The 13,116-nt window shown below is 46.0% G+C and overlaps 1 protein-coding gene across 2 annotated transcripts in view; it reads left to right on the top strand.

The window, feature by feature from the left end:
* Nucleotides 1-258: 258 nt before the first annotated feature.
* Nucleotides 259-13,116, top strand: part of LOC105482897 (transmembrane protein 219) — a 35,464-nt gene continuing 22,606 nt past the window's right edge. Inside the window, exon 1 of one of the 2 annotated variants that reach the window (XM_071084384.1) lies at nucleotides 259-387. The gene's annotated coding sequence lies outside the window, so the exon portion shown is untranslated. The remainder of the gene's footprint in view (nucleotides 388-13,116) is intronic. The other variant, XM_071084383.1, reaches the window with a different exon arrangement.

Below are 13,116 nucleotides of genomic sequence, written 5' to 3'. Positions count from 1 at the left end.
CCAGGGAGAGAACACATCCTTCCACATGTACCATTTTATTTAATGTTCTTTTCTACTAAGTCATTCAGAACTCTCTGGACTCTCTTTATGCTGTGTCATTTGCAAGGTTGCCTGCTGCATGTTTGGTTATAAATGAGGTCAAATCCCAATTTTGCAGGAGGAGGTGGATGTATGCCCATTCCCTTCACACTGTGAGCCGGTAGCCATGGGAACTATGATCAAGTACACAATAACTCCCCCATGAACAAATCCTCAGGGAACAAGGTTCATTTGAATGAAACTGGCTTGACCACAAAGGAATCTGGAGGAATTTCGGAGCTTCGCGGCCTTGTGCCGCCTCCTGACTTTAAGCTGGCTCTGCAGGAGGAGGAAGTGGAGATATCTCAGGTATGGACCTCTTTCTGGGAGCTGGGACTTAGACCAGGCAAAGAAAGGAGGCGGTGGGGAAAACTCCCCCAGAGGAGGCAGGAGTGGGCCCTGCATACCAGGTCCCCAGGTCTCTGAGGGCTTTACTAGTTCTGGGAGTGTGTGGATCGAGCCTAAAGTCTAGGAGGAATTCCAGCATTACCCAGGGCGTTGGCTGGAATATCTTTAAGGACGCTTCCAGCCCTGGAATCATAGCAGCAAAGGACCCAGTTGTATGACAGCTGCTTTGGCCAGTGAAGATGGAAAGACCAGGAAAAGCTTTAGGCTAAGCGATGGAGTTCGTATCCCGCTAATTCACCTCCCTTGCCGCATCCCTGACATTTCCCACACAATATGTCCTTCACTCTGTTCTCCAAAAAGCCATTGCCTTCCTCTAACTGCCGAAATGAGCCCTGGAAACCCTGATGCCCACCAGACCCCTGCCTTTCCTCTTCTCTGCTCTGTTGGCCAAGGTTTCTGCCTCAGTTGCCCTGTCTGACAATATAGTTTCCCTAGGAGTGGAGCTAGCCCTGGCATCCCAGAATCCCCAACAGGTGCTAGCCCCTGGAGTCAGGACTGTCTCCCTGTGCCCCTGTGCTTGCTGCAGAAGAAACTGATTACTTGTAACTGCCATTCTGAATATAGTCACTACCAGGAACCGCTGGCTACCTGTGACATACCATCTAGCATGGTACCACAGCACCTGGCCCAGCACCTTGGGAGGCCAAGATGGGAGGATCACTTGAGGGCAGGAGTTTGAGATCAGCCTGGGCAACAACATAGTGAGAACCCCACCTCTACAAAAAATTTAAAAATTAGCCGAGTGCGATAGCACATGCCTGTAGTCCCAGTTACTTGGGGAGGCTGAGGCAGGAGGATCGCTTGAGCCCAGGAGGTGGAGGCTGCAGTGAGCTATGATCGCACCACTGCACTCCAGCGTGGGAGACAAAGGGAGATTCTGTATGTAAATAAACAAATAAATAAAAAACAAAGGAGAGGGATTTTTCTACAAGAGAGTTAACATGCAGGGTGCTATGTACTGTGAGGGGTGGAGACTCGCCGAGGTTCAGTGGGAATGGGAGCTCAATCCTGAGAGTGGGGGAAGGCATTACAGAGGCTGTGACCTTTGAAATTGGTCTTGAAGAAAGAGAAAATGTGTACAAGGCAGAAAGAAGAGAGAGCTGCACCAGCCAAAAATATGGAGGTATGGAGTAGGTAGAATTGTGAGACATTTATGTGACTGGAATGAAAAATGAAAGCTGATGCTGGAAAGGAGGGTTAAGGCCAGGTTTTGAAGGATCTCTTAAAAAAATAGTAGGCTGGGCACAGTGGCTCACACCTGTAATCCCAGCACTTTGGGAGGCCGAAGATGGCAGATCACTCGAGGTCAGAAGTTCGAGACCAGCCTGGCCAACACAGCGAAACCCCGTCTCTACTAAAAATACAAAAATTAGCTGGGCCTGGTGGTGCGCGCCTGTAGTCCCAGCTACTAGGGAGTCTGAGGCAGAAGAATTGCTTGAACCCGGGAGGCAAAGGCTGCAGTGAGCAGAGATTCTGCCACTGCACTCCAGCCTGGGTGACAGAGCAAGATCCTGTCTCAAAATTAATGCATTATTATTATTAATTTTTTGAGACAGAATCTTGCTCTGTCACCCAGGCTGGAGTGCAGTGGCATAATCACAGTTCACTGCAGTCTCAAGCTCTTAGGCTTAAGCGATCCTCCTGCCTTAGCATCCCAAGCTGCTGGGACTATAGCCATATGCCACTGATGGAGCAGGAGCACCGTCATCTAGGACAAACACCACCACTTTAAGTTCCAGCTCCCTTTCTAGCCTCATGCATTTCAAGGAAATCACTTCTAACTACAAGCAGACAGAAAGAGCAGACAGTAAAACACAGATAAGACAGCTTGGGTACAGAGGGAGGTGGAGGCAAAGTCTCTTGGGTAACTGCCAAACTTCACTCTCATACAATGGGCCCCAGTAAAACAGTGGGCCTTAGGCCGGGCGCGGTGGCTTATGCCTGTAATCCCAGCACTTTGGGAGGCTGAGGTTCCAGACCAACATGGTGAAACCCTATCTCTATTAAAAATACAAAAATTAGCCGGGCATGGTGGTGTGCACCTGTAATCCCAGCTACTAAGGAGGCTGAGGCAGGAGAATCCCTTGTATGTGGGAGGCAGAGGTTGCAGTGAGCTGAGATCACGCCACTGCACTCCAGCCTGGACGACAGAGAGAGACTGTCTCAAAACAAACAAACAAACAAAAAATAATGGGCCTTAATAAACACATTTCTTTCCCTTCAGGTGAACTAAGATATAGAAGTTAAAAGCAGACTCAGGGGATATGCCTGTAGCTGCAGAAAAAAGATAAACACAACATAAGTACAACAAAGAGACACAGAAGCAGTCCAAGCCTCTGATAAACTCTCCCACCCTGAATCCTTACAAACTCTTAGTCTGTAAGAGAGGGTGGCTCTGACCTAACCCTGCCAGCCACCCCTCTCAGGTTTATTCAAAATAAACCTATCCCTGATGACTGTCAAGCCACCCTTCATGTTTCTCTTCTCTTTCCTTAATTCTTACAGCCACCACGCCTGGCTAATTTTTTTGAATTTCAGTGGAGGTCTTGCTGTGTTGCCCAGGCTGGACTTGAACTCCTGAGTGCAAGTGATCCTCTCACCTCAGCCTCCCAAAGTGTTGGGATTACAGGCGTGAGCTACGGCGCCCCAGCTGGAGGATCATATCTGTTTCAAAAGGTGGAGCTTTCGCCGTGCGCAGTGGCTCACGCCTGTAATCCCAGCACTTTCGGAGGCCGAGGTGGGTGGATCATGAGGTCAGGAGATCGAGACCATCCTGGCTAACATGGTGAAACCCCATCTCTACTAAAAATACAAAACATTAGCCAGGCATGGTGGCGGGCGCCTGTAGTCCCAGCTACTTGGGAGGCTGAGGCAGGAGAATGGTGTGAACCCAGGAGGCAGAGCTTGCAGTAAGCCTTGATTGTGCCACTGCACTCCAGCCTGGGCAACAGAGCGAGACTCGGTCTCAAAAAAAAAAAAAAAAGGTGGAGCTTTCTGCTGGAGGCAGCAGAGTTCTTCAGGCAGAGCAGCTGAGTCTTGAGGTTGCTCTTTTAGGAAACAAACTCAGGAGGCAATGTGGAGGGTGCATTGAATGGAGGAGAAAGTGGAGGCAGCGAGAAGGGTGAGGAGACACTGCTGAGTCCTGGTGAGAGACAAAGAAAGCCTGAAGGAAGCAAAGGGAATGGAGAGGAGGGGAAGGCTTCTGGAAGACTGTGATGCATGGATTGTGTGGAATAAGGGCAGAGGGTGGAGTCCAGGCTGACTCAGAGGTTTCTTGCTTGGGAGACTGAGTAGATGATCACGCTGTTACCTGAGATGAAGACACAGTAAGAGAAGTTAAATGAAGAAAAAGTAGGCTGGGCACAGTGGCTCACGCCCGTAATCCCAGCACTTTGGGAGGCTGAGGTGTGTGAATCACCTGAGCCCAGGAGTTCCAGACCAGCCTGAGCAACATAGCAAAACCTCATCTGTACTAAAATTCAAAACAATTAGCCAGGTGTGGTGGTGCTGGCCTGTAGTCCCAGCTACTTGGGAGTCTGAGGTGGGAGAACCACTTGGGCCCAGGAGGTCGAGGCTGAAGTGAGTCATGATCGTGTTACTGCACTCCATCTTGGACAACAGAACAAGACCCTGTTTCAAAAGGAAAAAACAGAAAAAATAATAAGCTCAGTTTTTAAAAAGAAATTGTAGTAGAATAAACACAATGTAAAATTTACCATTTAACCATTTTACAGTGTACAATTCAGTGGCATTAAGTACATTCACAATGTTTGCAAGCATCACCTTGATCTAGCTCCAAAACATTCTCATCACCCCAAAGGGAACCCCCAAACCCGTTAGGCAGTGATTCTCTATTCCCCTGTGTGCCCAGCCCCTGGCAGTCCCTAATCTCCCTGTAGATTTGCCTGTTCTGGACATTTTATATGCATGGAATCATATGATATGTGACTATAGTTTATGTCTGGCCACTTAGCACAATGTTTTCAAGGTTCATCCATGTTGTAGTATGTATCAGAATTCTTTTTTTTTTTTCTTTTTTGGAGACTCAGCCTATTTTTTTTTTTTTTTTTTTTTTTGGAGACTCAGAGTCTCATTCTGTCACCCAGGCTGGAGTGCAGTGGTGCAATCTTGGCTCACTGCAACCTCCGCCTCCCAGGTTCAAGTGATTTTCCTGCCTCCAGAGTAGCTGGGATTATAGACGCACGCCACCACACCTGGCTAATTTTTGTATTTTTAGTAGAGATGGGGTTTCGCCATGTTGGCCAGGCTGGTCTCGAACTCCTGACCTCAAGTGATCTACCCGCCTTGGCCTCCCAAAGTGCTGGGATTACAGGCATGAGCCACCGTGCCTGGCTCCTTACCCATTTTTCAATTGGTCTATTTGTCTTTTTCTTATTGAATTGTAAGAGTTATTTATATGTTTTAGGTACAAGTACCTTATCAGATGTAGGATTTGCAAATACTTTCTCCCATTCTGTGAGCTGTCTTTTCACTTTGTGGCTGGTATTCTTTGAAGCACAAAACTTTTTATTTTGATGAAGTCCCATTTATCTATTTTTACTTTTGTTGCTTGTGCTTTTGGTATCATATCTAAGAAATCATTGCCAAATACAATATGATGAAGATTTTCCCCTATATTTTCTTCTAGAATTTTTATGGTTTTTGCACTTAAGTTTAGATCTTTGATCCATTTTGAGTTAATTTTTTGTATGTGAGCTAAGCGTTCTATGTGGGGTACAGAAAAGGTCTAACCTCATTATTTTGCATGTTTCCCCCATTGCCCACCAACATTTGTCAAAAATATGAATGCTTTCCCCATCAAATAGTCTAAAAAACTATTTTCAACAAGGGAAAATAGTTGAAAATCAATTGTTGAAAATCAGTTAACCATGTATGTGAGGGTTTATTTCTGGGTTCTCTATTCTACTCCATTTGTTTCTCTGTCTACCCTTAGGTCAGCATCACACTGGGTTTTTTCTTTTGTTTGTTTTAACTTTTTAAATTTCTTGTTTTTAATTTTCGTGGGTACATAGTAGGCATATCTATTTATGGGGTACATGAGATACTTTGCTACAGGCATGCAACACATAATAATCACATCATAATAAATAAGCATTTATCTTTTGTGTTACAAATAATCCAGTTATATTCTTTCAGTTATTTAAAAATATACAATTAAATTATTATTGACTGGCCTGGCACAGTGGCTCAGGCTGTAATCCCAGCACTTTGGGAGGCCGAGATGGGCGGATCATTTGAGGCCAGGAGTTCAAGACCAGCCTGGCCATGGTGAAACTCCATCTGTACTAAAAAGACAAAAAAAGTTAGCCAGGCCTCAGACTACCTGTAGTAGTCCCAGCTACTCGGGAGGCTGCGACAGGGGAATGGCGTGAACCCAGGAGGCAGAGCTTACGTTGAGCTGAGATCGCGTCACTGCACTCTAACCTGAGTGACACAGCGAGACTCCATCTCAAAAAAAAAAAAGTTAGCCAGATCTGGGGGTGCACGCCCGTAGTCCCAGCTACTTGAGAGGCTGAGACAGGGTAATTGCTTGAATCTGGGAGTCGGAGGTTGCAGCAAGCCATGATCATGCCACTGCACTCCACCCTGGGTAACAGAGCTAGACTCCGTCTCAAAAAAAAAAAAAAAAAGAATGGCCGGGCGCTGTGGCTCATGCCTGTAATCCCAGCACTTTGGGAGGCCAAGGAAGGCAGATCATGAGATCAGGAGTTCAAGACCAGCCTGACCAACACGGTGAAACCCATCTCTACTAAAAATACAAAAATTAGCCAGGCGTGGTGGTGTGTGCCTGTAGTCCCAGCTACTCAGGAAGCTGAGGCAGAAGAATCGCTTGAACCTGGGAGGCAGAGGTTGCAGTGAGCCAAGATGGCACCACTGTACTCCAACCTGGGGAACAGAGCGAGACTCCGTCTCAAAAAAAAAAAAAAGAAGAAGAATCATATTGCTAAAAAAAACCATATTCATTCTGTCTATATGTCATAAGTGAGATGACTTGAACTCCCTGAGCATATGTGTCCATTATTTCCACCATTAAAATGAATTAAGGTGCTTGGCATGACTGTCCCCTGTTTATTAGTTCTAATAGTTTTTTGGTGGAGTCTATGTTTTTTCCAAATATAAGATCCTATCATCTGCAAACAAGAATAATTTTTACTTCTTCCTTTCCAATTTGGATGCCCTTTGTTTCTTTCTCTTGTCTAATTATTCTAGCAAAGGCTTCCAGCTTGGGAAGTGACAGTGTTGTTGAGTAACAGTGGTGAAAGTAGGCATCCTTGTGGTGTTCCAGATCTTAGAGGAAAGTCTTTCAGGTTTTTACCCATTCAGTATGGGTCTGTCATACATGGTTTTTATAATGTTGAGGTATGTTTCTTCTATACCCAGTTTTTTGAGGGTTTTTATTATGAAGTAGTGTTGAATTTTATCAAATGCTTTTTCAACATCAATTGAAATGATCGTATGGTTTTTGTCTTTCATTTTGTTGATATGATGTATCACATTAATTGATTTGTGTATGTTGAACCATCCTTGCATCCCTGGGAGAAACTCCACTTCGTCAAGACGATCTTTTTTTTTTTTTTTTTTTTTGAGACAGAGTCTTGCTCTGTCACTCAGGCTAGAGGGCAATGGCATAATCTCAGCTCACTGCAACCCCTGCCTCCTGAGTTCAAGTGATTCTCCTGCCTCAGCCTACCTAGAAGCTGGGACTACAGGTGCATGCCACCACACCCAGCTAATTTTTTTTATTTGTGGAGTCAATATTTTGCCATTACCCAGGCAAAATGAGTAACATTTTGAACTCCTGGGTTAAAGTGATCTTCCCGCCTTAGCCTACCAAAGTGTTGGGATTATAGGCGTGAGCTACCATGCCCAGCCAAATACTATGTTATTACCCATTATTTTAAACTGATGACAACTTAACACTGGCTGCATAAACAAAAAAGCAAAATGAAAAATAATAAAAACTCTACACTTTAACTTCATCTACTCTGTTTTGCTTTTTTTTTTTTTTTTTTTGAGATGGAGTTTCACTCTGTCGCCCAGGCTGGAGTGCAGTGGCGTGAGCTCAGCTCACTGCAACCTCTGCCTTCCGTGGTTCAAGCAATTTTCCTGCCTCAGCCTCCCAAGTAGCTGGGACTACAGGTGCGCATTATCACAGCTGGCTAATTTTTGTATTTTTAGTAGAGACGGGGTTTCACCATATTGGTTACGCTTGTCTTGAACTCCTGACCTCGTGATCCACCCGCTTCAGCCTCCCAAAGTGCTGGGATTACAAGTGTGAGCCACCGTGCCCAGCCCCCACTGCTTTTTTTTTTTTTTTTTTTTTTTTTTTTTTGAGGCAGAGTCTCGCTTTGTCGCCCAGGCTGGAATGCAGTGGTGTAATCTCGGCTCACTGCAAGCTCTGCCTCCCGGGTTCACGCCATTCTCCTGCCTCAGCCTCCCAAGTAGCTGGGACTACAGGTGCCTGCCACCAAGCCCGGCTAATTTTTTTTGTTGTTGTTGTATTTTTAGTAGAGACGGGGTTTCACCGTGTTAGCCAGGATGGTCTCGATCTCCTGACCTCGTGATCCACCCGCCTCAGCCTCCCAAAGTGCTGGGATTACAGGCATGAGCCACTGCACCCGGCCCCCACTGCTTTTTAATTTGGTTCCCTTTATGTCTTATTGTACTATGCCTTGAAATGTTGTAGTTATTATTTTTTATTGGTTCATTGTTTAGCTTTTCTACTTCAGATAAGAGTAGTTGACCGGGCACAGTGGCTCATGCTTGTAATCTCAGCACTTTGCGAGGCTGAGGTGGGTGGATCACCTGAGGTCAGAAGTTCGAGACCAGCCTGACCAACATGGAGAAACCCTGTCTCTATTAAAAATACAAAATTAGCTGAGTGTGGTGGTGCGTGCCTATAATCTCAGCTACTCGGGAGACTGAGGCAGGAGAATTGCTTAAACCTGGGAAGAGGAGGTGTGTCAAGATTGCACCATTGCACTCTAGCCTGGGCAACAAGAGTGAAACTCCATCTCAAAAAAAGAAGATAATGGTAGTTTATATACCAAAATTACAGTGTTATAATATTCTGTATTTTTCTGTGTGCTTACTATTACCAGTGAATTTTGTACCTTCAAATGATTTCTTATTGCTCATGAACATCCTTTTCTTTCAGATTGACGAACTCCCCTTAGCATTTCTTGTAGAACAGGTCTGGTGTTCATGAAATCCTTCATTTTCGTTTGTCTGGGCAGGTCTTTATTTCTCCTTCATGTTTGAAGAATTTTTTTTTTTTTTTTTTGAGGCAGAGTTTCACTCTTGTTGCCCAGGCCGGAGTGCAATGGCACGATCTCGGCTCACCGTAACCTCTGCCTCCCAGGTTCAAGCAATTCTCCTGCCTCAGCCTCCCTAGTAGCTGGGATTATAGGCATGTGCCACCACGCCCAGCTAATTTTGTATTTTTAGTAGAGACGGGGTTTCTCCATGTTGGTCAGGCTGGTCTCGAACTCCCGACCTCAGGTGATCCACCCGCCTCGGCCTCCCAAAGTGCTGGGATTACAGGCGTGAGCCACTGCGCCCGGCCTTTTTGAAGAATATTTTTACCAGATATACTATTCTAGGGTAATTTTTTTTTTTTTTCTTTTAGCACTTTCAATATGTCATGCCATTCTTTTCTGGCCTGTAAGGTTTCCACTGAAAAGTCTGCTGCCAGATGGGAATTGGAGATCCATTGTTTTGTTTGTTTGTTTGAGATGGAGTCTTGCTCTGCCGCCCAGGCTGGAGTGCAATGGCGCAATCCCAGCTTATTGCAACCTGCACCTCCCAGGTTAAAGCGATTATCCTGCCTCAGCCTCCTGAGTAACTGGGACTACAGACATGCACCAATATGCCTGTTTGTGTGTGTGTGTGTATTTTTAGTAGAGATGTGGTTTCACCCTGTTGCTCAGGCTGGTCTCAAACTCCTGACCTCAAATGATCTGCCTGCCTCGGCCTCCCAAAGTTCTGGGATTACAGGTGTGAGCCACTGCACCCAGCCTCCATTGTATGTTATTTGGTTCTTTTCTTTTGCTGCTTTTAGGATCCTTTATCTTTGACATTTGAGAGTTTGATTATTAAGCACCTTGAGGTAGTCTTCTTTGGGCTAAATCTGCTTGGTGTTCTATAACCTTGTACTTGAATGTTGATTCTCTAGGTTTTAGAAGTTTTCTGTTATTATTCCTTGAAAAAAGTTTCTACCCTTATCTCTTTCTCTACCTCCTCTGGTAAGGCTAATAACTCTTAGATTTGCCCTTTTGAGGCTATTTTCTAGATCTCGTAGGTATTTTTCATTATTTTCTATTCTTTTTTCTTTTGTCTCTTCTGCCTATGTATTTTCAAATAGTCTGCCTTCAAGCTCACTAATTCTTTCTTTTGCTTGATCAGTTCTGCTATTAAGGTACTCTAATGCATTCTTCTTTTCTTTTTCTTTCTTTCTTTTTTTTTTTTTTTTTTGAGACAGGGTCTCACTCTGTTGCCCAGGCTGAAGTGCAGTGGTGAAATCTCGGTTCACTGCAACCTCTGCCTCCCAGGCTCAAATGATTCTCCTGCCTCAGCCTCCTGAGTACCTGGGATTACAGGTGTGTGCCACCATGCCCAGCTAATTTTTGTATTTTTAGATGAGATGGGGTTTCACCTTGTTGGCCAGGCTGGTCGCAAACTTCTGACCTCAGGTGATCCACCCACCTCGGCCTCCCAAAGTGCTGGGATTACAGGTGTGAGTCACCTCACTTTCTAATGCATTCTTTAGTATGTCAATTGCATTTTCCAACTCTAGAATTTCTGCTTATTTTTAGTTATTTCAATCTCCGTTAAATTTATCTGATAGAATTCTGAATTCCTTCTCTGTGTTACTGTGAATTTCTTTGAGTTTCCTCAAAATGTCTTTTTTGAATTCTCTGTCTGAAAGGTCCCATCTGTGTTTCTCCAGGATTAGTCCCTGGTGGCTTATTTGGTTCATTTGGTGAGGTCATGTTTTCCTGGATAGTCTTGATGCTTGTGGATGTTCATCGGTATCTGCACATTGAAGAGTTAGGTATTTATTGTAGTCTTTGCAGTCTGGGCTTGTTTGTGCCCATCTTTTTTGGGAAGACTTTCCATGTATTCAAAGAGACTTGAGCTCCAAGCCCAATAACACTGTGGTTCTTGTGGACTCATGTAAGTACCACGTTGGTAGTCCTAGATAAGATCCAGAAGAATTCTCTGATTGCTAGGCAGAGACTCTTGTTCTCTTTCCTTACCATCTCCCAAATAAATGGAGTCTCTGTCTCTTTGCTGAGCTTCCTGGAGCTAGGAATGGGGTGATGCAAGCCTTCTTATGACCACCACCACTGGGACTGTGCTGGGTCATACCTGAAGCCAGCACAGCAGTGGGTCTCACCCAAGGCCCACTGTAACCACTACCCGGATACCACCTGTGTTCACTCAAGGCCCTAGGGCTCTACAATCAGCAGCTGGGGCCACCAGTCAGCTTTTTATCTTTCCCTTCAGGGCAGTGAGTTTCCCCAGGCCCTGGGAGGGTCCAGAGATGCTGTCTGGGAACCAGAGATTAGAGTCAAAAACCTTAGAAATCTACGTGGTGGTCTATTCTACTGCAGCTAAGCTGGGACTCAAACCACAAGACAAAGTGCCTCCCACTCTACCTTCCCCTTTCCATGGACAGAGGAGCCTCTCCCAGTGGCCACCACCACCACTGGCCCACAGAGAGTTCTGAACACTCACTTAAAGCCCAAGGGCTCTTCAAGTCAACTTGTGGTGAATGCTCTCAGGCCTGGGACTCACCCTTTAGGGCAGTGGGTTCCCCTCTGGCCCACGGCAGGTCCAAAAATGTTGTCCAAGAGCTTAGGTCTGGACTTGGGGGCCCCAAAAATCTGGTTGGTACTCTACCCCACTGTGGCCGAGCTGGTACCTAAGGTGCAAGACAAAGTTCCCTTTACTCTTCTCTCCGCTTTTCTCAAGCAGTAGTCTTTCACCAGAGCCACCACAGCTGGTAATGTGCTGGGCCTTACCTGAAGCCAGCACAACTCAGACTCTTATTCAAGGTCCACAGATACTACCTGGGTATCGCTGTTGGCTATTCAGGGACCAAGGGCTCCTTAGTCAGCAGGTGATAAGTCCTTCCAGGACTGGGTCCTTCCCTTCAGGACGGCAGGCTCCCTTCTGGCCCAGCGTGTGTCTAAAAATGTCATCCAGGAGCTAGGACCTGGAATGAGGGCCTTATGACTCTGCCTGGTGCTCTATCCTATTGTGGCTGATCTGCTATCCAAGATACAAGATAAAGCCCTCTTTACTCTTTGCTTTCCTCTCCTCAAGCAGAAGGAAGGAGTTACTTTCTTTGCTGTGAGCTATGCCACCTGGGATTGGGGGAAGGGTAGTACATGCACTCCTTTAGCTGCCCCAGCTAGTGTTTAGCTAGGTCATGTGCCTTCCTAGTCCACTGGCTCTAAGGCCAGCCCAGCACTAGGACTTGCCTAGAAGTTGCAGTCCTTGTATCCTAAAATGCCTTTCAAATTTATCTAGGACCCCAGAGCACTTTAGCCTGTGGTGGCAAGGCTTGCCACAACCTGAGTTCTGACCACTAGGATGGACAATTCCCCTCTGGTTCAGGCTGATACAAATGCTCCTTCCTTGGGAAGGCACTGGCTGAGTCCAGCATGGCTTTGCTCTCCACTGTGACAGGGCAGCACTGAGTTCATTGCCAAGTCCCTCAGTTCAATGTGCCAAATCCCCCAGTCCATGTGCTCTCTCTCCTCCAAGTGCACAGTTTCTCTCTGTGCCATGCAGCTACTGCTAGGGGGTGGGGGAGGAGTGGTGTCAATGATTCAAGACTGTCTTTCCTGGCTGGCGCGGTGGCTCACACCTGTAATCCCAACACTTTGGGAGGCCAAGGCAGGCGGATCACTTGAGGTCAGGAGTCACTTGAGGTCAGATAACTTGAGGTCAGGCCAACATGGTGAAACCCCGTCTCACTGAAAATACAAAAACTTGCCAGGCATGGTGGCGCATGCCTGTAGTCCCAGCTACTAGGCAGGCTGAGGCAGGAGAATAGCTTGAACCTGGGAGGCAGAGGTTTCAGTTAGCCGAGACTACACCATTGCACTCCAGCCTGGGTGACAGGGAGACTCTGTATCCAAAAAAAAAAAAGAAAAAAAAAAAAAAAAGACTGTTTTTCCTACCCTCTTCAGTGCCTCTTTCCGTGATATGAAGTTAAAATCAGCTACTGTGACCACTCACCTGATTTTTGGTTCTTATGATGGTTCTGAGGAGGCTTCTATTCTGCCATCTTGCTCTGACCTCCCACTACATTGTTTTTTGTTTGTTAGTTTGTTTGTTTGTTTTTGCCACTCTGTCACCTAGGCTGGAGTACAGTGGCCAAATCTTGACTCACTACAACTTCTGTCTCCCAGGTTCAAGCAATTCTCGTGCCTCAGCCTCCCGAGTACCTGGGATTACAGGCGCTTGCACCCACTCCCAGCTAAATTTTTTTATTTTTAGACTGGGTTTCACCATGTTGCCCAGGATGGTCTTGAACTCCTGGCCTCAAGCAATCCTCCCGCCTCGGCCTCCCAAAGTGCTGGAATTACAGGCATG

This window comes from Macaca nemestrina, chromosome 18 (assembly GCF_043159975.1).
Source record: "Macaca nemestrina isolate mMacNem1 chromosome 18, mMacNem.hap1, whole genome shotgun sequence".
NCBI classification, from domain to species: Eukaryota; Metazoa; Chordata; class Mammalia; order Primates; family Cercopithecidae; genus Macaca; species Macaca nemestrina.
This window is presented reverse-complemented; position numbering and strand designations above follow the sequence as displayed.